Source organism: Furipterus horrens, unplaced genomic scaffold (assembly GCF_987537825.1).
Source record: "Furipterus horrens unplaced genomic scaffold, mFurHor1.1.pri manual_scaffold_6, whole genome shotgun sequence".
Classification (NCBI taxonomy): domain Eukaryota; kingdom Metazoa; phylum Chordata; class Mammalia; order Chiroptera; family Furipteridae; genus Furipterus; species Furipterus horrens.
Genome location: NW_028327176.1, coordinates 81,138,710 through 81,164,714, shown reverse-complemented (window position 1 = coordinate 81,164,714; position 26,005 = coordinate 81,138,710). Strand labels below are relative to the sequence as shown.

Here is a 26,005-nt window from a genome sequence, read left to right as displayed (position 1 = left end):
TTTGGGAGTCTTCCCTCTTCTTGTATCTTTTGGAATAGTCTGAGGAGGATAGGAGTTAGTTCTTTCCTAAATGTTTTGTAGAATTCACTTGTGAAGCCATCTGGTCCTGGGCTTTTGTGTGCTGGGAGTTTTTTGATTACTGCTTCAATTTCGCTAGCTGTTATTGGTCTATTCAGACTTTCTGCTTCTTCTTGATTCAGTTTGGGCAGACTATAGTTTTCCAGGAATCTTTCCATTTCCTCTAGGTTGTCAAATTTCTTGCCATACAGTTGTTCGTAATAATTTCTTATAATTCTTTGTATTTCTGTGGTATCAGTTGTGATTTCTCCTCTTTCATTTCTGATTTTATTTATTTGGGTTCTCTCTCTTTTTTTCTTGATGAGCCTGGCTAAAGGCTTGTCAATTTTGTTTATCTTTTCAAAGAACCAGCTCCTACTCTTGTTGATCTTTTGAATTGTTACTTTAGACTCTATGTCATTTAATTCTGCTCTGATCTTGATGATTTCCTTCCTTCTACTTGATCTGGGTTTTGCTTGTTGTTCTTCCTCTAGTTCTTGTAGCTGTAGGGTTAAATTTTTTATTAGAGATTCTTCTAGCTTTTTTAGGTAGGCTTGTATTGCTATGAACTTTCCTCTTAAGACTGCTTTCGCTGTATCCCATAGGTTTTGGGTTGTTGTGTGTTCATTATCATTGATTTCCAGGAACTTTTTGATTTCTTCCTTGATGTCATTGTTAACCCATTCATTATTTAATAGCATGTTATTCATTCTCCATGAGTTTGAATGTTTTTGAGTTTTTTCCTTGAGGTTGATTTCCAATTTTAAGGCATTGTGATCTGAGAAGATGCTTGATATAATTTCAATTTTCTTGAATTTATTGAGGCTTGTTTTGTGTCCTACCATGTGGTCTATCTTTGAAAATGTTCCATGTGCACTTGAGAAATATGTATATTTTGCTTCTTTGGGGTGTAAACTTCTATATATATCGACTAAGTCCATTTGATCTAAAGTGTTGTTCAGTGCCTCAATATCTTTGGTGTTTCTTTGCTTTGAAGATCTGTCCATTGTTGACAATGGGGTGTTAAAGTCCCCTACGATGAGTGTGTTGCTGCCTATATCTTTCTTGGAGTCTTTCAAAATTTTCCTTACATATTTGGGTGCTCCTAAGTTGGGTGCATATATATTTATAAGGGTTATATCTTCTTGATGGATTTTTCCCTTAAGTATTATGAAATGCCCTTCTTTGTCTCTTTTTATGGACTTTGCTGTGAAATCTGTTTTGTCTGATATAAGTATTGCTACCCCGGCTTTTTTTTCATGTCCATTTGCTTGGAATACATTTTTCCATCCCTTTACTTTCAGTCTGTGTAGATCTTTTGTTCTAAGGTGGGTCTCTTGTAGACAGCATATATGTGGGTCATTCTTTCTAATCCATTCAGCTACCCTATGTCTTTTAATTGGAGCGTTTAATCCATTTACGTTTAAGGTTATTACTGATAAGTACTTATTCATTGTCATTTTCCCCCTTTGTACTCGTGTTCTTCTCTGTTTCTCTCTGTTTCTTTATCTTTTTAGAGCAGACCCTTTAGCATCTCTTGCATTGCTGGTTTGGTGGAGATGTATTCTTTTAGTCTTCCTTTGTCTGAGAAACTCCTTATTTCGCCTTCCATTTTGAATGAGAGCCTTGCTGGGTAGAGTATTCTTGGTTGTAGGCCTTTGTTTTTCATTCCTTGGAATATTTTTTGCCATTCCCTTCTGGCTTGTAGTGTTTCTGCTGAGAAATCTGAGGATAGCCTTATTGGAGCTCCCTTGTATGTTATTAGTTGTTTCCCTCTTGCTGCTTTTAGGATTCTCTCTTTGTCTTTGGATGTTGCCATTTTAATTATGATGTGTCTTGAGGTGGGCCTGTTGGGGTTCATCTTCATTGGAACCCTCTGTGCCTCCTGGATTTGCGTGACTCTTTCTCTCCTCATGTGAGGGAAGTTTTCTGTCATTAGTTTTTCAAAGAGGTTTTCTATCCCTTGCTCTTCTTCTTCTCCTACTGGAATTCCAATGATACGGATATTGTTACGTTTCATGTTGTCCTGCAGCTGTCTTAGAACCTCTTCAGTCTTGTTCAGTCTTTTTTCATTTTGTTGCATTGTCTGGGAGTTTTTGTGTACGTTGTCCTCCAGCTCGCTGATCCGATCTTCTGCTTCCTCTAGCCCGCTTTTAATTCCTTCTACTGTGTTCTTCAATTCAGAGATTGTATTCTTCATTTCCTCCTGGCTCTTATTGATAGCTTCCATGTCCTTTTTGATGCTAGTATAATTCTCAGTAAGTTCCTTATAGTTCTTCTGGAGTTCACTGTAGCTTTTCTGGAGTTCTTTGTAGTTTCCGCTGAGCTCATTGAGCTTCTCCATAATCCATGTTTTAAATTCTGTATCTGATATTTTGCTCCCCTCTATTTAATTTAGCACTCTTTCTGGGGAGTCTACCTTTCCTTTTGATGGGGGGTTGTTTCTCTGTCTCCCCATTTTTGTGATTCCTTTTGTTTGTTGGTGCTTCTTAGAATGATCAGTTCTTCCTGGATCTGCCTCTGGTAGCGTCAGATCATGTACCAGACTGGCCCTAGGCAGCCTGTTGGAGACTTCCAGGGATCTACTGCCTTTGTCTCTCTTCTTTAGTTGTTACTATACTCAATCTGTGATCAGCCATCAGGCTTAAGGACCGTGGGTGTGGCAACTTAATTCCTGTAGGCAGGGCTTTTATTTCCCCTTAGTATGATACCACTTGGAGGGGGATGGTCTGTCTGCTGTACTGGGGCTGAGTCAGCACTGACTGGTCCTGGGAGGGGGTTAGTGTAGCTTCCACTTACTCCTCCGCCCTCCTGGATCTCCGTCTGTGTTGTCCTTGATGATATTTCTTTAATCTGTCTGGTTGTATTTCAGCTACTTTTTGGTGGGACTTTTTCTCTGGTTAGTTGATTGAGAGTCACTCTGCCCACCTTGTCTTGAGATCTTTTGTGAAGGTGCTGCTAAAACATAATTACACAACCCAGGCAAGAAACCCACACCCTCCAATTTCTCCCCCAAATACAATCCCACTATAGGCTGCAAATGAGCCCGTGTTAATATACTTGTGGAGATACTGGGACTCTTATTTCGTAGGAGAAACAGAAAGGAGTTGTTTTAAATGAAGGAAGGGTAATTTTTGAGCTGGAAGTTGATAGAGTATTAATATTAGCAATTGGGATCAAGGTTATGTAAGAGAGCAATTAACACTTACACTGTCTGTTTGAAAAGGAGGGGAGGGTTACAGTGTGGAGAGAGAAAGTGGAAGTGTATAGTATTAGGATTATATAATCGGTATATACTATATGATTAGCGTGGGAGGTAGGGTAGACACAACAGACATCCAGGTAGACAGACAGCCAGAAATTGAAAGAGAGGGCTGGGGAGGTTAGAAGGTAGGAAATAGATTGAGAGAGAATTTTTTAAGGATAAAAATACAGAGTAGAAAATAGCAAGACAGGAAGGGAGAGAGGAAAGAGAGAGAGAAAGCAGAGAAGAGAAGGGTAGGAGAGAGAACAGAAGAAGAAGGGGAGGTAGAAGAGAGGGGACTGGATTAAAATTCTTTTTTAAATTATATGTTATAAAAAAGATTAGGAGATTAAAACATGATATAAAGTTGCAAGATAGAGAGAAAAGGTGAATATAGAGAGAGAGGAATAGGAGATAGGAAAGCAAGAGGATTTGGGAGGAAAAGAGCTCAGAGGAGGGAAGGAAATCAGGAGGAAGAGGAGATATTAGGGAGGGGAGGATTGAAATTGAAGAGTTGGCAAAAGATAGGATGAAGGAGAGAAATACAAGAGGTAGGGAAAGAAGTGGGGGGGTGGGGTAGAAAAAGAGAAGGGGTAGGAATGGGAGAGTAAAGGGAGAGGGGGATAGATTAGAATTATAATTTGAATATTAAGAGATTAGAATATAAAGTGTAATAGGGAGAGAGAGAGATTATGTATAGGGAGAGAAGGAAAATAAGGACAAGAGATGAAAGAAAAATGAATGTAGACTGAAGGGGGACAAAATAAAGAAAGAAATTTAATAAAGTTGAAGGTGCGTAGGGCAGAGAAAGGAGAGGGTGAGAAAGGGAGAGAACTTAAAATTATAAAATTAACTGAGAATAGGATGCAGGGGAGAATGCTAAGGGGAGAGAAGGGAGGGAAGGGGAGGGGAGAAAAGGAGCGAGAATAAGAAGGGACTGACGGTAGGGGTAGTTAGAGAGAGAGTGAGAGATAAAAGAATGAGGATTTTAACTCAATTCAACTTTTATGCACAGTCTCTGGGTATTTTTGGTTTGTTTGTTTTTTGGTTTTTCCTTGCTTCCTTCCTGAGTCTGCTCCTATTCAAAATTCCATGAGTTTCAAATCTTTTCTGGTTGGTTGGCTGCCTGTGGGAGGGTTCTGCTTGATTCTGGGGTTGCTAGTCTTTTTTTCGTGGGCCTACCACCGCTCTGCTGTGAGCTTCCTTTAGTAGTCCCCTCCTGAGGCACCCTCAGCCCTCCTCAGGCTTGTCCAGCTACTCCTTCCCTCTGTTGGTCCAGCCTGTGCCTGCCAGCAATCCCCGCCCTGCCTCCAGTCCTATCTCTATTCCCAGGCTACAGCTTCTGCTCTCTTCCCTGTCTATATGCCTGCGCACCCTACCTCTCTCCCTGTCTCAAGATCGTCCTTTTGTTCTGCAGGACTCTGGCACAGTCGGTCAAAGTGCCGGGCCCAGTGGCCCTTTCCTGCCCAGGGCCTCTCCCCTAGTCTGGAGCTTTGCAGTGGCTTTCCTGCCTGTGCTCTTTTCCTTGCCCCAAAACTTTCTCTATTCCGAGCTACCGCTTCTGCTGGCTTCCCTGTCTATCGGCCTGCGCGCTCTATCTTTCTTCCCGCCACAGCACCGTCCCTTTGTTCTGTGGGACTCTTAGTGTGGTCGGTCAGCGCAGCACTCTCCTTCCCCGGAGCTCTCTGCCGGTCTGGAGCTTCGCAGCAGCCCTTCCCTGTGGCCCTTCTCCTTGCCCTAAAACCGTCTCCCCTCCAGAACCTCCGCCTCCGCTCTCTTCCCTACTTACACACCCTGCACGTCCTATTTCTCTCTTAGCCCCAAACCTGCCTTTTGTTCTGTGGGATTCTAGCACGACTAAAGAGCAAACACTGATTTCAAGAACACAGTTCTCCCCCGGTCCGGAGTTCCATGGCAGCTTTTCTGTGCGGCCCGTCTCCTAGCCCCAAAACTGCTCCTTTGTTCTGTAGGGCCCTAGCGCAAGTGCTGGGCGCGCCCGGGATGCCGAGCTTTCCGTCGGAGGTTGCAGCTGAGGATGTTTCTCTCTAGACTCAGGTCACACAGTTTCTCCCAGTCCTGGTTGTTCACTGTTCTCTCCCTCCTCTGGCTTTTTCGGCCAAATCCTCTCCCTAGCTCCCTACAAGAATTCACTCCCGGCTAGTGAGCTCTCCGGCTTGATACTGCAAACGCACGGAGTCTCAGAATGACTCAGCCTGCAGTTTGTGATAAACCCCTCCACCCCCCTCCACGCTGCTCCCACGATCTCCTCCCCATTCACGTTATCAGATATTCCCACTCACTCAGTCATTCCTCCCCGAGTTTGTTCCTCCTGGATTGTCTCCTTAACAGGAGCGAGCTGAGAACACTGTTCCTACTCTGCGGCCATCTTGGTCCCCCCCTCTATTCCCATTTTGCTAAGAGGTTTTACCACATAATTTTTCTGCATTGATATAATCATGTAATTTTTATCCTTTATTTTGTTTATGTGGTATATCAGGTTTATTGATTTGCAGATTTTATGCCAATCTTGCATCTCTAAAATAGCTTCCTCTTGATCATGGTTATGACCTTTTTAATGTATTGCTGAATTTGGTTTGCTGATATTTTGTTGAGGATTTTAACATCTATGTTAATCAAGCCTATAATTTTCTTTCTTTGTAGTGTCCTTATCTGTTTTTGGAATTAGAATAATTCTGGACTCATTAAATGAGACTGGGAGTTTATCCTACTCTTAATACTTTTGGAAGAGTTTTAGAAGGAGAGGTGTTGGTTTTTCACTGAATGTTTGGTAAAATTCACCTGTGAAGTCACCCTGTCCAGAACTTTTGATTGTTGGGACATTTTGAGTACTGTTTCAAATTCACTAGTTGTAATCTGTCAATTGAGAGTCTTTGTTTCTTCCTGATTCAGTTTTGGAAGATTATAAGTTTCTAGGAATGTATCCATTTTGTCCAGGTTGTCCAATTTATTGGCATATACTGTTCATAATTTTAATTTTAATTTTTACAAATTTTTGTATTTCTTTGGTGTCAGTTGTTACTTCTCCTTTTTCATGTCCAATTATTAATTTGAGACTTCTCTCTTTTTTTCTTGATGAGTCTGACTAAATGTTTGTCAATCATGTTTCTCTCTTCAAGGAACCAGCTCTTAGTTTCATGGAACTTTTACATTGTTCTTTTTTTTAAAACTCTATTTTGTTAATTTCCGCTCTGATCTTTATTGTTTCCTTCCAGTCACTTTGAGCTTTTTTTGTTGTTCTTTTTTTTAGTTCTCTTGAGTGTAAAGTTAGAGTATTTATTTCAGATTTTTCTTGTTTCTTGAAATAGGCCTGTAATTGTATGAATCCCCCTCTTAGGATGGCTCTCACTGTGTTCCATAGATTTTGGGTTTTTTTGTTCCTATTTTCATGTGTTTCAAGGTACTTTTTGGTTTCTTCCTTGATCTAATTGTTAATCCATTCATTTTTTAGTGACTTGTTATTTAGCTTCCTTGTATTTGTGTATTTTTCAGTTTTTTTCTTTGTCTTGTGATTAATTTCTAGTTTCATACCATTATGGTCAGAGAAGATGCTTGGTATAATTTCAATTTTTTCAAATTTATTAAGACTTGTTTTGTGTTCTAACATGTGATCTATCCTAGAAAATGTTCCATGTGTTTTTAAAAAGAATGTATATTCTGCTGCTTTGGAGTGAAATTCTCTGAAGATATCAATTAAATCTATCTAATCTAGTGTGTCACTTAAGGCCTCCATTTTCTTGTTGATTGTCTTCTGAAAGATCTATTTGTTGATGTTAATTGAGTGTTATAATCCTCTACTATGATTGTATTACTGTCAATCTCTTTTTGTTCATCAAGACTTATTTACATATTTAGGTGCTTCTATGTTGGGTGCTTGAATGTTTACAAAGGTTATCTCTCTTATTGAATTGTTCCCTTTATCATTATGTAGTATCCTTCTTTGTCACTTATTATAGCCTTGTTTTAAAATCTATTTTGGCCCTGGCTGCTGTGGCTCAGTGGATTGAGCATCAGCCTGTGAGCCAAGTGTTGCTGGTTCGATTCCCAGTCAAGGCACGTTACTAGGTTGCACATCAGGTCCCCAGTTGGATGCACGAGTGAGAGGCAACCACACAGTGATGTTTCTCTCCCTCTCTTTCTTATTTCCCCTCTCTCTAAAAATAAAATAAATAAACAAATAAATTATAAAAAAGAAAATAAAAACTTTAAAGTCTATTTTGTCACATATATTATTGATACTGAAGCTGCCTTTTATTTCCACATGCATTAAATATCTTTTTTTGTCCCTTACTTTTATTCTGTGTGCTTTAGTTCTGAAGTAGGTCTCTTGCAGACAGCATACATATAGATCTTACTTTCTTATGCATTCAACTATATTATGTCTTGTGAGTAGAACATGTAAGCCATTTACATTTAAGGTGATTATTGATAGGTACATATTTATTACAATTTTATTCTTTTAAATTTCTTCTCCTCTGTCTTCCCTCTTTATCCTCCCTTCCTCCCCTTCCTCCTCCTCCTCCTCCTCCTCCTCCTCCTTCTTCTTCTTCTTCTTCTCCTTCTCCTCCTTCTCCTTCTCCTCCTCTTCCTCCTCCTCCTTCTTCTTCCTCTTTTCTGTTTCTTAAAGCAAGATCTTTAACATTTATTGTAATAATGGTGGTTTGGTGGTATTTAACTCCTTTAGCTTTTTTTTGTTGCTGTTGTTTGGGAAGCTCTTAATTTCTTCTTTAATTTTAAATGATTGCCTTGCTGGGTAAAGTAACCTTGATTGTAGGTTACTTTTTATCCCTTTGAATATTTCATGCCAGTCCCTCTGGTGTTTCTGTTGATAAATCAGCTGACAGCCTTATGCAACTCCCTTACAGGTAACTAACTGCCTCTCCCTTGCTGCTTTTAAGATTCTATCTTTGTATTTAAGCTTTGAAATTTTAATTATGATGTGTCCTGCTGTGGACTTCTTTGGGTTCATCTTATTTGGAACTCCCTGTGCTTCCTGGACTTGTGTGTCTTTTTCCTTCACCAGGTTGGGGAAGTTTTCAGGCATTATTTCTTCAAATAGGCTCTTGATCACTTGCTCTCTCTCTCCTCCTTCTGGTACCCCTATGATGTGGATGTGTGATGTTTCATGTTGTCACAAATGTCCCTTAAACTCTCCTCATTCTTTTAAGTTCCTTTTTTCTTTTTGCTGCTGTGATTGGGTGTTTTTTTCCACCTTATCTTCCAAATCACTGATTCAACCCTCTGCTACATTCAACCTACTGCTTGTTTCTTTCAGTGTGTTTTTGATGTAAGATATTGTATTCTTCATTTCTGAGTGGTCCTCTTTTATAATTTGTATGTCCTTTTTCATATTGTTGGTGTTCTCACTAAGTTCCTTGAGCACCTTATAGTCATTACCTTGAACTCTATATCTGATAAATTGCTTGCCTCCATTTCATTTAGCTCTTTTTCTGGAGATTTCTCCTGTTCTTTCATTTTGGGCCTGTTTCTTTGTCTGCCTCTTTATGTTTGTTTCTATGTATTATATAGATCTGCTATGATTCCTAGTCTTCATGGGGTGGCCTTATGCAGTATGTGTCCTGTGAAAACCCAATGGCACAGTCTTCTGATCACCTGAGTTGGGTGCTCCAGGAATGTCTCTTGTGTGGATTATGTGGGCCCTGCTTTTGTAACTGAGTTTTGATGGCCATGGGCCCATTTGTGTGTGGAATCAACCCTCTGGCTGGCTGACTTTGAGGTTCAACCCTGACCACAGTGTGTGAGCTGCTGTGCATGTGCTGACCACACAAAGCAGAATTCGCTTCAGCAGGGTTTGGTGCCTGCCAAGATCTCCATTTGGATATGTTGCTTGTGAAGCTTATTGGATCCTGCTCCGATATTGTCTAAATTTGGCCACTGGGTGTGTTGGTTCTGGGCCACTTAGGAGGGATTCTGGTGCAAGTTAATGTCAGATGCTGTCTGTACCTTCTACAAGCAATCCACAATTTGTGGCTGCCTCTGCTGGGCTTGGTTGCATGTGGGAAGAACCAAGATGCTCACCAAGCCTGGCTTTTACCAGCATCAGGTTTGGGGGCAGGTCAGCAAAAGTCCCAAGGCCCCAAGGCACTCTAAGATCCCCCTCTGGCTGCCACAGTCTGCCAGATGCCTGTTAGGTTCTGTCACTGAAAGAACCTCTGGTGGAGTGGGAAGGATGGGGCTGATGGATCTCCTTTGAGGGGAGATGCTGGTCAGGCTTCAGAGAAGGTGGTAGGTGTGGTCTCCACCCCAGAGCCACACAACTCAGTCTAACATGAAATTTGTCTGGACCTCTTCAGGGCAGAGCCCCTAGGAGTCAGGTGGATGGGGCCTCTGGTGCCTGGAGACTGATTCTGCCAGATGCCAGGAGGGTGTTTCTAATGGGTCTCCTGTGAGAGGAAAGTGACAGTAATGTTAGTGGAAAAGTGGGGATAATGGCCCCTGCCTCAAAGCCAGACAGTTCAGTCACTGACATCCTCTGAGGCAGCCCAGACCTCTACACTCTGGCCAAGGCAGCTGAGTCCTCAGCATGGCCTAAGCTCTTCAGGGTGGGGTGAGAGGGAATCCAGAGAGTAGAGCTATTGCTTTCCCCCAAGAGGATTCCACAGAGTAGATAGTGCTCCACCCAGGAAAGATGGTCACTGCGTTATAGGAAAATGACTCAGCACAGGGATCTTGGTGGCTGTCCCCCCAGGTCTTTCCCCAGAGCCACAAACTCCATACTCTCCTCACACAACTCTAGTGTGCTTTGTCCTCCCCCTGCCAGAACTCAGGGTGAATGGTTGTGTACAAAATTTTGTGGGTTGACTCTTTAAGAGGGTGCCCATGTCTCTAGTAGGCTCCCTTCTCTTTCTGGTGGATAGAAACCCTGCTGCTTTTCATAGCCAGTTGTTATGTGGGTGCCTCTTTCTGGCTCTGGTGCTCTGGACTGGGGAGTATGGCTTTGAATTTAGACCCCAAATGTCTCAGAGGATTCTCTGCAGCTGAAATATTCCTCCAGAACCTCAGCTGCTGCCCGTGGGAGTGGAACCAGCCTTTTTGCATCTCTGCTCTTCCTAGCAATCTTGACGTGGCCTCTTCTGTAAATACTTGGTTATGAGAATCCTCTTCAGCTAGTCTCCATTTGGTTATTCAGGATGATTGTTGTTTAATTTAGTTGCAATTCCAATTTGGTCCTAGGAGGAGATGAGTGAAGCTTCCATCTACTACCTCCATCATTTTGAAGAAGAAAAAAATAACAGCTCATGAGCCTCTTGGGTGGCAATGGATGGTTTCGTTATTTGTGCTTTTCATTTCATGTGTTGAAGGAATCATCACATCAAAGACAGTTGGCAGAAGAGAAGGACTGCCAGTCTGGTTCTGCTAGATGCAATGGCTCTTAGAAGTTAACTAATTTAGTTGCCTCTGGAACCTCCTGTGTTGTTGCTGTGTTAGCATGGGAAAAAACTAGGTGCAGGAAGCCTTTTTCAGTCATTGAGCATGATTAAAGCAGCAATTAGAACAATACTTTGTCTGGGTTGCCTACCTTGTCCATCTTTTCTTCCACCTCTCCCAAAGGAGGTTAAGAAAATGTTTATTGCCCATGGCAATCTTATCATACTTTATACTTTCTTAGCAGCTCTCATCTCTTGTTCACATGTGACTTTCTGATTTGTTGAGGTCTTGCTCATCAGATGAGCTAGAAAGATTTCATAGAAGCACACATTCAACTACTTAGGGAAAGGAAGGTGCTGAGCTGATTAAAACCGAGAATTTGCAGTGATGAAAAAGTAATAAAAGACATAGGTTCAAAAAGTGGTTATTTGGAGGTCAGCAGATGGAAAATGTGTGAAAGGAGCAGAAAACTAGGTTGTAGAAGGAAGTCCATCTAGGACAGTGGTTTTTAAATCTATCTCAAGGAACACCGTAATTCTGTGAGTGGTTACTGGCAGTTCCATAAATAACAAAAAATAACTGTAGCAAGAATCACAGAGGCCCTATGAGCAAAAATGTTGTTTTTTTATTTTCCACAATTAAAGTCAACTTAGCTCATGAATCTTCATTTCCATCTGGTGCCAGGAAAAAAAAAAACCTTGCCAATTCAGAGTTGTTTAGTCTTCACTAGGTCAAGACCCAGTCTCCTTGGTGTAATATTGCAATCTATTCAAAATCCTTTCCTCTCCACATGCCTTCTTTCCTCTTGATGGTAACTGGAGTTCCTTGTGATTGGTGGAAGAGATGGGATGGGATTGGTCAAGATTTAAGCTCTGTTCTGTCTGGCATCCAGGGAGGGGTTCTGTTTATAGGTCATTCTCTGGATTTACCGACCTCAGCTGATATCACTTTTGCCCTATAGTCCGCAACCACAGAAGCTCTGCTTGGTGTTGGCCTTCTCAGCCCCTTTGCAACCCCTTTTGAAGATCTGGGCACTCTGAGTACTCTGGGATGCACAAGACTTTGTCCTCAGATCCAAGACGTTCTGTTGTCAGTGCTGTGCCTTGGCATGGGCCATGCTGGACATGGGGCTTTTGTATGATACTGGTGGTGTCTAGGGCTATAAGCTGGGAGCCCAGCAATGCTCCTCTCCTCCAAGATTATTATTATTCCCTCCTCTCAGGAGAAGGCCAGTGTTCCTCTTGTTTGGTGCTGGTGAAAAATGGGGGAACTATGCCACCTCTCAGACACCTTCTGGGTCAGTATACACCAGTCATCTCTCCTCTGCTTTTCTGCCCGCCCTTTGGTCAACTCTGCTTCTTTGAGTGGGAAAAACAACAGCTTTACATTAGTGTACATTTTTCTGAACTCAGTGGTTTATGATATAAGGTTGATGCTCAAAGTTCTTCAATACTTGGCTTGGGGTATTTTAAGGAAACAAGCACAGCAATGCTTCCCCTTTAGTCTTCAAGCCAGTGTTCATGTTTATAATGAACAGTCCTTCAAAATTTCTGCCACATAGACCACAGGTTGTTCTGGTCAATGTGATTTTGTTTCATGTGCATTATTAGGTATTCCTCCCCAAAAGGGTCACATGATTTGAGCAACTTGACAGCAGCTTGGTAGACTGAAAATCCTTAGGGAACATGGTCTCTCTTAAGGAAGGTAGCCACACGGATGGCAGACAGTCAAGTCTTCCTTCCACTCGATGAGAGTTTCAGAGGTGGGAAAGTAGTGAGGAAGACACTCCAGAAGGTGTCCCAAGGCTATGGAAACTCTTTTTGTTTCTTTTAAGTTTTTGTCAAATACGTCTGTCACCGTCTTCATTAAGTGGTGTGTTTTACACTGAAGCACACACTCACATTCAGAGCATTTGTGTGGTGCTGGAACCAAAGCAGAGAGTGATATAGGAGTGACAGTATGTCCCTCATGAAGCCTCCAACCCAGGGGGTAGAGCAAGGCAGGTGGACACCTGTACTACCAAGGAAAAGAAACAAAAGGGAGGAGAGGGGAAAAGTGGTCAGCGCAGCTGAGTAAGGGAGGAGGTGAATTTAAGATCCCAGATAGAACAGTGGTAATAGGTGAGAAGGGGAGGTATTCAAATCCCATTTCGATTTGTGGGTGTGTTTGAGAGTCCCACCTGAGTCTAGGAGCCCAAGTGTTTAGCAGGGCATTTGGGGTAGGGGTGGGTGGGAGGTATCAGAATGTAAAGAAAAATAAAAGTATAATTTTATTTTGACATTATTGCACAAATCAATTTTACTTTCTACTTGTAAACAATTCAAAAACCTTTATTATATAAATGGTAAGACCAATTTATGTTCATCAAGATATGGCTTCCAACTAGTTCTGCAGCATGGAAACAGCTCACCTGTTTCAGCGTTCACTGACTGCCACTTAGACACATGTGCTGAAGTAGCTTCAGGTGGAGGGTTTGGAGTAAGGACATCACTAGGGAGCTTGTAGGAACAGTTGTTCACAACTCTGGCTGCGCAGTGGAATCACCTGGGAGCTTCACAAACACTGATGTGTGTGCCTCAGTCCCAGAGATTCTGATATGACTGATACGGACATTGGTGGTCCAGATCTCCTTGGGGCTTCTAATGTGTAATCAAGGTTGTAAGTGAGAACCAGCACTCTAAAGAGGGATACTAAAAGATGGAACTAATGATGAATTATGATAATATTGTAACACTGGCTTCAGATCTGTGCACTGGTTTGCAATAATTGCTCATTTAATGTCTCCAGTCACTCCGTGAGAGGAGCTGTTAGGACCCCTTTTCACCGAATAGCGAAGAAGTTACCAAGAAGTTAGTGACCTATCCAAGTCCTCAAAACGCTGGGGACTAGCTCTCTCTCAGGCTCTGGGCACAAAAGTGTGAGTGTTTGCCTCTGGCCCCAACTCAAGTCCAGGGACCTCGCGGTTGGGTTGCAGCCAGGTTGCGATGTTTAGGTGAGAAGTCCCAACTCACTTTGGGTGGGGCCACAGTTCCTATCGCTCAGGCCGTGGTTAGGCAATAGTGGCAATCTCCTAGGGTCCTGGCACCAGGAGGGGCGCTGGAATGCCTGTGGGGCGGCGTCTGGAAGGGGTCGAGTGGGGGCGGGGCACCAGGCCAACTCACTGGCTGTCGGAGGCTTGGCCTGGCTTGCCCTTGCTGTCTCCGCCCTCTGCCTGCCCCGGCGGGGGCGGAGCTGGAGCCAGAGCCACACTCCACAGTCCAGGCTTGCCGGGGGAGCGCTGCTCGTGCCCGCTGCTCCGGCCCTCTGCCGGGAATCCACCAGGAACCAGCGCAGCGGCAGCCAGAGGAGGTATCGCTGCCGGGAATCCACCGGGAACCGGCGCAGCGGCAGCCAGAGGAGGTATCGCTGCCGGCTGGTGCCCCCAGGAACGGTGGGAATGTGACTGCCCTGTGCCGCGCCCGGAGCACCTTCGCTTGGCTCCTAGGGTGCCCGGCAGGGCGTGCTGCCGCCCTGCACGCCCCGCGGGGCTCGCCCAGGTAGGAGAACGCTGGAGTTGGAGGGGCGGGGTCTCAGGTGGGGGCGGCTTGTGGCTTGGACACCTTCTCAGTGTCGCCTTTCCTTCAATTTCTTTAAGAAGGTGATAGTGGTTAAATCTGTGGGGCTCTTTTTTGTTTCTATTCCTCTCTGGAGCAGGATAAAGGTTCAGATACTTTTTGGGGGAGGGGAGTTGCCGATAGTTCTAGATAATTGTTCTATGTAGGGGGTGTGTGTGTGTGTGTGTGCGCGCGCGCGCGCGTAAATTGCTTCTAGGCGTTGTAATCCGGCCAAATTCAACCGGTTTAGGAGTGTTCCTGTTAGGGGTATAAGAGTTTACGTCTTAAGGGTTTTTAGGCTCAGAAGGGTCAGGCTCCTTAACAAAATAGGGGATGAATACCCTGACCACAGTGGGGAAGGGTAACTTGTGGACCCTTCAGATCAAAGATGATGCTGGGTGGTATAGCTACAGACACCAAGAAGACTTTTCATTACTCACAACAGGCATGTCCAGCACTTTACATTTTTTAAGGCCCTTTACACTTGCTGCTCTTTCATCCTTCCAAGTCTTTCATCCTTCCAACAGTGAGAGAGATGCTGTTAACACTCTCCTTTTTTACATCAAAGGAAGCAGAAGCTTAGCAAGGTGACTGACGTAGAGAATGGACAACCAGGAGAGAGAGAGTTCTGGACTTCAAACACCATGCCTTCAAATTTATGACAGAATGGTTCCCAGCAATCCTGTTTACCAGGATTTTTCCTCTGCTCACCTGGGAGGAGGAACACTGCAAGCAGGGTGTGCAGATTCTTGCCAGGGGCAGTTGTCTGCAGTGTTTCCTGGATGCAGGGGATGCTCTTCAGATGGGCACATTCCAGTGCTTTTAACTCCAGAGCTAGGAAACCAAGTAAGGGCCATTGATATCATGGAGAAAGGGTAAGCCAAGATACATCCATCATGTAGTGTGATGCCTGGGCCACCTGGCTTCGCACCAAGCTTCTGGAAGATGAATGTACAGAATGGGATCCCTCTGTGCCTATTGATGAATTAATGAACTGAGGAGAGGCAGGAGTGATGCTGGAGAAGTTGGCTATCCCCCCCTTAATTTACTCTGCAGCTATGGGATGGGGATATGATGGGAGCAGGGATGTGCACCCCTGCTGTTTCTAGTCTTATTTGACTTGCTGACATTCAGCTGTGTGTGGAGATCACCTACACCTGTCCACTTTGGGGTTGCCTCCATGTGGTCCCAAAAAGAATAACTGGCCTGCATTCTCACGTGACCAAACCCTCCATTTCTAATAGGCTCTACTGAGCCTGGTATGGCAACAAGTCTTTCTTTATGGCTTTGAAACAAGTGCCATTTTTAAAGTAATTCCTTTACTCTTAGTGAAACACTTCTTAATATTAGATTCAGTTATTTACCAAATGCTTATTGAATGTCTACTATGTGCCAGATACTGTTAGAAGTACTGAAGATAGAGCTGTGACTGACATAGATGAAAATCATGTCCCCTAACAGACATGAGTGCTCTGGGTGAAGTCACAGGACATATGCAGTTGCTCTGCATAAGGGGTGCTATGAAATTTGCCCCTTTGAACAGGGTGTGGGCACACTGGCTGCTCAAAGGCAGGACAATACTTAGCAACTCCAGTGGAGAGAACAAGAAGATGATGGACATAGACATGACACCTTGGTTCCCTAAAGAATAGAAGGGGTGTTGAGACAGACTTTGTGGCTTGGCTGTGCACTTGGACCAGGGCAGATGGGAAACTTGTGGCTGGGATACACCAGGGGGAGGTGAGTGTCCACCTGGAAGCAGGTAGAGATGTTGTGGAGAGAGTGTCCCATTTTCAAAGTGGCAAAACTCGATAATTGCAGTAAAACTACCAAAGCCTCGTGGGTAGGGAAGCACAGAGATTTTATTATTATGCTACATGACAGACCCACCGTGCACTTGCCACTTTCAAGAACGAAGGTCATCGGAGTGCACTGTGACTCCCTGGCTATGGTTCAGCCCCATGTTTCCCATCTGCCGTTATCAACAGGTGCTTTGTTTGTGTTTTCCTCTCTTTGAGGTTGCCAGGTGGGTTGATAGGATCTGCACTGTCAGCAGCTTTGTTTCCCCCACTGGTTGCTGGCTGAGGCCAGCATGTGCTGCTGCAGCCTCCTGGCCATGCCCAGCGTGTGGGAGCATGCAGAGGGGCCCTGGCACCAGAGTGATCCCACCAAGTATGAAAGGGGCTGTGGTTACTCAAGGCCCCTGGTCACCTGCATGCCTCTGGATTCTGAAGAATCTCCTCTTTTCATCCACACGATGGAATAATGGAGGCAATTTCTTTATTCCCACTTTTCTGGGAGGGATTTATAAAATGCCATAAGTTAAAAATAGAGTGAAAAAAAGAGAAAAAAAAGAGTAGAGGCAAAATGGAGACAAAGAGTAAAGACAAAGTTGATCCTGAGTCTAAGAATGAAGACAGTAGTCCCCCCCTTAACCCACAGTTTTATTGTCCCGGGTTTCAGTTACTCTGAAAATATTAAATGAAAAATTACAGAAATAAATCATAAGAGGCTATCTTTGCTTTGTCTTCATATCCTTGTGCATGAGATCCTTTGATGACTAACAAATGCTCTTTGCCTCATTTATATGGGTAAATGGTCATGTAAATCTACTGTGAGCCAGGCTTTGATATCCATCTGCTGAATGGAAAATTGACAAGGTTTCAGTGTTTCTTGGGATCTCAGCATTTCTGAAATGTTGACTGTTTCTGTTGCCTCTGTTGTGGAGTAGTTTTGTTTGCTCATAGTTCTGTAAAACTTTTTCTTGGGGGAAAATCTGTGAGAGCCATGGTGAACATACAGTTGTGTTTTAGGACGTCTGTGTGTGGTGGAATGAATGTCGCTCATTTCTGCAGAATGGAAACAGCCATGTCACATTTGGATACTCCTCTAGGGTCACTACCATGTTCTCTTTCCCCCTCCTGAGTGGGGAACCATCCTGGAAGCCTTCTCAGTAGTGAAAGTTAGGTGTTCTGTCTGTTTGGCCCCATGGGTGTGAGTTGTGGGACCCTGGTGCTAACATTTCTCACAATTGAGATGAATACAGATGACTGTGGGTGTTGACAGAAGGAAGTGCCTCTCAGATTTTCCCACTGAAGTGCTCTTCTTGGGAAATGAAGAGTAAATGCTCAACTGAGCAGTTCAAAGTACCCCACCTTAAGGATTGTTTCTTTGATGCCTGATGTTTTATCTCTTGGAGATTTTTCTTTCCACTTCATAATATAGCCATGTTTTTCCTAATACAAAAATGATAACTTCCCCCTAGATAATCTTTGGGTAAAGTCAGTACCCCAGGAAGATAAATTCTGAGTTCTTTGGCTACCTATAATTTCTCCTTGGGGGTAAGCACAGATTTCTCAGGTGTTTTCTTCAAGAACTTTATAAGTAAATTTCTTTATTCCTAGTCTTTAAAACTGACATTTTTTGGTCTTAATAATATTGAAGACTGTTTAATATCTGTTTGAGTCCTTGTAACAGGTGAAAGTTATAATTTTGGGTTTTGTTTTAATACTGTAACATATTCCCCATACATGTTTCCACATGTTTCTCAATGGAAAATGGAGATTGTGACATTTCGTGAGCTAAAGAACCTGCTTTGGTTCCTGCTTTTTCCAGGGACTCATCCACAGTCACTTCTCAGTTATAGTCAATCAGTGGGAACCTAATTCTCTGAATATATCATCATCACGTCAAATATACATATATGCACATGTTAATGTTTGGGATGCAAAGCTTATTAAATTATGCTGTGTTTTTATTTTTGAAGCACTCAGTATAAAGAGTGAGTTGGTATGAGGTGGAATGTAGAAATTACCATTAGGATTTTCTTTTCAGTCACAGAAGTGGGGCTCTGCTACTTCTGGCCCCTGGAAGAAGGAGGAGTTGCCTTCTATTGTTTTATCTCTTTTCTTGGGTTTCTGTAGAGGTTTGGTTGCTGCACCTTCCCTTAGACCCAGGCAGGAGATGTTCCACACACGCCCTGCAGGGTCCTGATCTGCTCTTTAGCCAGTCGCATGCCTTGGCATGCCAGGAGTCTGGAGGCCAAGAACATGTGCTCACTTGGAACCTACCAGCATCTCCCTCTTGACCATGATCCATGGATCCAGGGGAACAGCTGGAATTGCCTGCCCGAATAACCTGGACTCTTATTTTAGGGCCTCTGCAGGCCTCTCTCCTGGGCCGTCTCTCATGGACTCCACTGTCTGTGTACCTTTCTGATATGAGGAGTGGGCAGGGTCTTATTGGGGTGATGGATGCAGATATGTGGATTGGGATGTCTACCTCTGCATGTTCAGGGCCACTCACTATGTAAGATGGAGCTGGAGGCAGGCTGAGGAGTCAGGCTTGGAGGTTAATGTAGATAGAAATAGTACAGGACACTGCCGTGTGCAGATGCATTGTGGGACAGTGCAGCCTGTGCTCGCTCAGACACTGCCCCCAGTGCCAGGTGCCTCTGCTGCCACTGGCGTCAAACTTCTGCTACCCTGCTCATGCATCCCCAGGATGTTGGTGTGTTTGTGTGCTACCTCTGTCCCATGCCTGGCTTCTGTCTTGGAGGGCAAGATTCACAATGTGGGGAACTCCTCAAGAATAGGTGCCATATGGTCATAAGTAGGAACGAATGCCCCCTCCCCCTGCACTGGGATCCTGGGTCTTGAGGAAGCTCCTGGGTTCTTGTGACACCCCTCTGTTCCCCAGCAGTCACTTTTCATGTGTAGGTACTGAGCATGGAATTTCTTGCAGAGTGACAGGGCAGTGCTATAGATAAAGTCAGTCCTTCCTGGAAGTAGGGACTTCTTTTGGAGGCCAGTATGTTCATTGTTAATTCTTATACTTAATCTCTGCTTTTGTAATTTAGTTCGCATTGAAAATTTTCATTTCTGGTCTAATAGGAAATTGCTTCATGTCTCAAATGTGATTTTCATTTTGTCTTTAATAAACAAGTAGCTTTGTAGGTAAGTTCCATGTACCAAACAGTCATGTTGTCATATACTGATGTTTGGAAACATATCATAATCACAAAAAAGTAATGGTAACTATATTTGGGAAGTTCATAATTGCCAGTATTTTCATGTGATTTCCACAGAAAGCCTTGCTTCTTGTTTCCACTCCTGATATACTGCAGAGAATGGACTGGGCTGTTGGAGGTGGGGATGACTGGCACAGACCTCTATTGCTCTGGCCCCAACTGACCACCCTGGGTTGGGTGTCAGTACCTCAGTGTACCACCTCACCTCTGCATGTCAGCTGGAAGCTGCTCTAGAGAGGGTGTTAGGGAATCTGAGAAATTTCATAGGTAACAGGTATCACTGTACTTCAGGTGGGAAGTGGGAGCAGTGTGTTAGTGCTGATTAATTTTAGGGGGGAGTTAATCTTTGGCTCTTTAATCATTTTATGGGGAAGATTCATCTGCAAAATCACACAGTGAAATAATTTTGTGACTTTTTATTGTCGATATTTTCTATTTTTCTTTTTTAAAATTATATTTTATTGATTATGCTATTATAGTTGTCCTGTTTTATCCCCTTTGCCCCACTCTACCCAGCACCCCCTACTCACTCAGGCAACACCTCCCACCACACACCATGCATTGTTTATGTCCATGGGTCATGTGTGTAAGTTCTTTGGTTACTCCCTTTCCTATACTGTACTTTACATCCCCATGGCTATTCTGTGATTACCTATTTATACTTCTTAATCCCCTTACCTCCTCACCCATTCTGCCACACCCCCTCCCATCTGGCAACCATCAAAACACTCTCTGTATCCATGATTCTGTCTCTGTTTTTGTTTGCTTAGTTTGTTTTTTAGATTCAATTGTTGATAGATATGTATTTTTGCCATTTTATTGTTCATAGTTTTGATATTCTTCTTTTTCTTAAATAAGAACCTTTAACAATTCATATAATGATGGTTTGGTGATGATGAACTCCTTTAGTTTTTTCTTGTCTAGGAAGCTCTTTTATCTGCCCTCAAATTCTAAATGATAGCTTTGCTGGGTAGAGCAGTCTTGGCTGTAGGTCCCTGCTTTTCATCACTTTGAATATTTGCCAATCCCTTCTAGTCTAAAATTTTTTTTTTGAGAAATCAGCTGACAGTCCTAGGGGAACTCCCCTGTAACTAATGTTTTTTCTCTTGCTGCTTTTAAGATTCTCTCTTTATTTTTAACCTTTGACATTTTAATTATGATGTATCTTGGAGTGGGCCTCTTTGCATCCATATTGTTTGGGACTCTCTGTGCTTTCTGGACTTGCATCTCTATTTCTTTCACCAAATTAGGGAAGTTTCCTTTCATAACTTTTTCAAATTGATTTCCAATGTTTTACTCTTTCTCTTCTTCTGGCACCCCTATGATGCAAATGTTGGACATCTTGAAGTTGTCCCAGAGGCTGATTACAGTTATCCTCTTTTTTTTTTTTTTTTTTTAAATTCTTCTTTCATGTTGTTCTGATTGGTTGTTTTATGTTTCCTTATGTTCCAAATCATTGATTTGATTCTCAGCTTCATCCACTCTATAGTTTTTTTTTCTGACTGGATCATTTTATATGCTGTTGAGGTCCTCACCAAGCTCCTTGAGCATCCTTATGATGAGTATTTTGAATTCTGCATCTGATAGATTGCTTATCTCCATTTTGTGTGGCTCTTTTTCTGGAGTTTTGATCTGTTCTTTCATTTGGACCATATTTTATTTTGTCTCCTCATTTTGCCAGCCTCCCTGTGTTTGTTTCTATGTATTAGGTAGACTATGACTCCCTGTCTTGGTCATATGGCCTAATGTAGTAGGTGTCCTGTAGGGGCCAGTGGCACAGCCTCCCCTATCACTCAAGCTGGGTACTCTAGGTGCACCCTTCGTGTGGGCTGAGTACATCCTCCTCTTGTAGTTGAGCCTTTGTCACTGTTGGAAGATCAATGGGAGGTACTTACCCAGGCCAGTCAGCTGCAAGGATTGTCTGTGATCACTAACCATCAACCTCCACCCTCTGTAGAACATCAGCTGTGCAGGGGCAGGGTGGTGGTGCTCTTATGTGGTCTGTAGCTCTTCACTGTGTCCACTGACCCTGGGGGTTCCTAGGTGGTGCAGGCCAAGGTAAGCCCCCTCCTGTGTTTTTCTCGGGGCCAACCTGCCTGAGTTATAAAGCAATCTGAGATGGCTGCTACTTGTGCTGAGCTTTGAGATTCCCAGGTGAAGCCAAGTTGTGAATCTAGGCTGGCTGCTGCTTGTGCTGGACCTGGGGCTCACTGAGGCCAGCTGTTCCTTGTTTGAGAGGATTTAGGAACTTGTGAAGCATGAGCCAAGACCAGCCATTCATATGGAAAAGCATCTTGGGCGGGCCCATAAGTTGGGTGGGGTGGAGTCTCTGAGGATCTCCAAGGCAGGTCAAACAGTATTAGCCAGGTTGATGGAATCCTGGATAGAACACCAGCCTGCTGGCTCTGTTGGGGGAGGACTAAGAAAAGGAACAATGGCCTCTGCCCACCTTGATGCCAAACACCTCAGCCTCCCTCTGCATGCCACTGGTGCTCCTCAAGCTACCACCCCAGTGCTGGAGCCCAAAAGGAGTTAGTTTGAGTAGGTGAGTCTGTGTGGAGGTTCCTTAAGAGAAACTGCTTGGGGCTCCAGTAGTTTCTGGTTTTTGCAGCCAGAAGTTGTGGAGACTTATCTTCCTGGCACCGTAACCCTGGGTTAAGGGGCCTGGTGTGGGACTGGGATTCCTTGCTCCTGAGATATCCCTCCTGAATTTTTATCCACCACACATGGATATGGGACCAGCCCATTTCATGTCTCTGCCCTTCCTGCCAGTCTAGATGAATGTGGTTTCTTTAATTCTGTAGTTGTCAGATTTCCACTCAGTTTTGTTTCTGATGGTTCTGAGTGATGGTTATTTTATAGTTTAGTTGTAATTTTGATGTAGTTGTGCAAAGAAGCAAGCCATGTCTGCCTATGGTGCCAACTTGACCAAAAGTCCCCATTATTGTTAATATTTTCTAAAATTTGAATTTTACTATAAACCAATTTCAAAAATCATGACAGACTAGCAAAGTCACCTCCAAAGAAGGGAGGTTTTACTTACCCTGTGTCATTCTGGCATCAATAGCTCCATTTCTGGTCCTGCTCTTCCCCAGCCTTCTGGTGATGAGCCCTTTGTCTAATTCCATTAGTTTTCTACCTTCTCCAGAATGATTCTTGGCCATCTCTAGATTTCAGTAATGGTTCCCTTTGTTTTTCTGTTCTCTGACTTATACTTAATACCTACATTTCCTCCTTTGGCTCCTTGATTCTAGGTCAGGTTTTTGTCCTTATGTATAATGCAAAGGTAGTAGGTGAATTCCTTCCTCTCTCCCTCCCTCCCTTTTCCCTTTCTTCTTCCCTTTCCTTCACAATTATTTATTGAGCTCTTACCACAAGCATAAGAGTGTGGGAAAGGGGAAGTGCTATCCTGTACCTTTTTCTCCTGGGCCAGGTAAGGAAGGCCGGCAACCAGGGGAGCCACCCATTGCTGCCAGAGGGAGAAGCTGTGTGACTTGGCATTCCTGGCAGTGGAGGAAGGCATTGTTTACAGGGGCCCCGTGAGAGCTTTCTGATCAGAATCTGCTAACAGAGCTGGGCAGTCACAGAAGCCAGTCAGCTAGGCTGGGTAGAATGGAATGACAATCCTGGGAAGCAGAACAGAGGCCCTACAAAGGCAGACAGGCAAGCAGAAGAGCTTAGAAGGACACCATGAGTTAGAAGATGAAGGTAGAAGAGCAGGGTGGGTGTGGCTTCATCCCAGCAAGTCAGATAAGAGGGTGGTGGTGGGTAAGGCCAGGTGCTGCAGCACTTTCCAGGAAGATGGGGACTAAGGGCCCTTTGCATTGAGGGGCTCTGAGCTGTGTCTCAGAGGAACAATGAGCATAGGAAGCAGTGTTGTTTAGTGGTGGATGGGAAGTGGAGGAAGGGAATGCAAAATTTCTTGTGAAGAGGAAGAGGGAAAGTGAGCTGTTTGGGAGGGACATAGAGTGTTAACTTCTCTGTAAAAGGTTTTCTGGGCCTTCCAAATAAATTCATTCCTCTTGCTTCTCCTCCTCCTCCCCCAATCTATTAATTTCTCTGATGTTCTCCATGTAATTCCCATCAGCTGCAGTCATTTCCGAGGCACACTATGGGAGATTGGGGGACACTGTATTAGTACTGTGAACAGGCAGATCACGGAGTCTTCTCTTTGATTTCATGGTATGTTATGAGTCATGTTGATAAGCACTGTACCTCTGGGACCTTAATGCTATGTTGTGTCCTTTCTCATAACTCTAAATTGAATAAAGTGAATAATAAAGTGGTATTTAGTTCATTTTGTCTAAGCAAAATGTTAGTCAAACTGTTTTATGAATTGGGCATTAAAAGGCCTTATGCTTAGGGCTTCCAAGCTTTTCAGATTCCTAAGGAAATGATTCAGACCTCAAAAAATATGAGACACCAAAGTACTAACAGTAAACTGCAGAGGGAGAGAATAAATGGTGAGATGTCTCCAGGACATAATGGGAGGGCAGACACAGCTAACCCATTTTGAAATTATTTCAGATTATGTAACTTGCAATGCAGGTGTGTCCTGTGCTTGTTATAAGGGAAGAGGAGGATTCAGAAACTGTGCCTGTTCTTAAAAAGGGCCTGTCCATTTTGTTTTGGCATCTGGTGCATTTCTCTGAGCTTTATTCTCCAAGTGCATTAGGCTGTGAGGTCCCCAGAGGTATTTGATTCATTTCTCTTGCCTCTGTGTCTAGCAGAGAACCAGGAATGTGCATTTAACCAAAAAGAGCTGGTGGTGCCGAGCTCTTTGATTTCCTTACCCCATGACTAGATTTTCTGAAACTGTGGAATGTATACTCCTTAAACATATAACTCATTTTCATAAGCTTTTTTTTTGACACCTGTTGAAATCTGTGGGGTAGTTGGTGACTTTAAGATTCTTCATTCAAACTTATGTTCTTGTGTCCTTTTCCTTTCCCAGATAGATGTGCCCCTTAAAGATGGTGACTCTCTCCTGAGCAGCAAGACCATTTTCTACAAGAAAGGCCTTCTTGGAGGTAACATGGCTGGTTTGCCCCAGTGGCCCACCATCAGCTGAAATCCTACAACCTCAGTTTTAGGTGGTCCCAGAGTACCTCTCATTATATAAAAAGTTTTTTTTTTTTTATACTTTTTCTTAGGGGAAATTCCATGGTTTTATCATACTTCTGAAGATGTCTGCAACCCATTAAAAGCCACTGTCACTCACTTCCCCAGGATTACTTTTCCTAGAGCCGCAGCCATGACCTGTGTGATGATAGGTCAAATTCAGGGTCTGTGCTCTCTCCAGTTTCAGTGCATTCCAAGCCCAGCTGTCTGTTTCTCTTGCCTTTCACCTCACACTGAAATTCTCGATTTCAGTAGGAGGCGACACTGCTCACCTAGTCCCAGGAGACCAGGCCCAGTGGTGCCTTGGTGACATCCTCTGGGCATCGCCTTGGGCTGTCTGTATGCCAGACCCTGTCATTCTTACCTAAACCTGCCTATGCTCTCCCCACTTGAGTGAATCAGGACTGATGAGTCTCAGGCCCACTCAGTCACCCCTGCTTTGCTGCTAAGGGGTCTGAGACGTGCTCCTTCTGTGTGTCTTTTGCTGTGGTGGCTCAGTCTGCATTCTCTCTTATCGAGACCTCCCCGTGGCAACCTTTTCTCCCCACTTCCCTTCTTGTCTTCAGTTTATAGGCCACACGGGTGCCAACATTTCTATAGAGAATGAAAGTTTGGCTATATCCTACCCCATGACTTAAAACCTTCAAGTGAGTTTTTGGCCACCTAGAAAGATCAGTCCCAGTGTCTTAGCATGATTCTTCCTGTCTGGGGCACTTTTATCCTCTTAGCTTTGCTTGGTAACACCCTGCCTGTGGTTTATGCTCCAAACTGACTTCTCCCACACCCTCCCTATTACCCCAAATCAAATGGGGGAACTGAGGCACAGAGGCTGAGAGCCATTGATGGTGTATGGGACATATCTTGTGATCACATGTGGCCAAATGCCTAAATTGTGATCCTCTTCAGAAGAAGGTTCTCCTTTAATATTTAATTTTTTTTACTACTCTTGTCTCTGGCACTAGCACTCTAACTGGCATATAGTAGAGCACAGATGTTGTTGAGGGACTTGGCTGCCTCTCAGTGACTGGCAGTATGAGGGTTGGGCAGGTTTGGCTTCACATTTGGAATTTCTGTCTTGCTTTAGAGTATAACAAGGTTTGTGTTGATTTTTGTTGGTAGCATGGTTTGTTTAGTCTTGGCTGCTTCTTTCTCTTTTTCCTTATTCTCTTTGGTCTTGTGATCCTAACCTTATTCCCATTGCCTGGAGCTGACCTCCTGCCCTTAGGGTCCTGGGACTGATATGGATTCAGAAAGTCCCTTGCTCTGGGAGAAGGGGCCACTCTCCAGTCCTGCTTTTTTTAAGAACAGTTCTAGGGCAGACTAAGTAAAACCTGAATCTATGGGGCTTGTCTTCCACATTTTCTAGACTTTAGAATGGAAAGGGGTCCAAGATCATCTGACTCATTGCCCGCCTGTGCAGATGAGGGAACTGAGGCCTAGGGAGGAGTCATGTCCAAGATTATACTGCCATGTGGCAGCAGACTACTGACTTAAACTTGGAATTATTAGATGTTCTTTGCTCACAGTTAATTTGAAATTTTATCTTGAAATGTG

General features: G+C 43.6%; 1 protein-coding gene across 3 annotated transcripts in view; it reads left to right on the top strand.

The window, feature by feature from the left end:
* The window catches only part of IL1R1 (interleukin 1 receptor type 1), a 116,077-nt gene that overhangs the window by 38,944 nt on the left and 51,128 nt on the right, over positions 1–26,005 (top strand). The window contains exons 1-2 of one of the 3 annotated variants that reach the window (XM_090281880.1): positions 13,965–14,244; positions 24,289–24,360. The gene's annotated coding sequence lies outside the window, so the exon portion shown is untranslated. Of the gene's footprint in view, positions 1–13,964; positions 14,245–24,284; positions 24,361–26,005 lie in introns of those variants that run through there. The other 2 variants (XM_090281876.1, XM_090281879.1) reach the window with 2 other exon arrangements.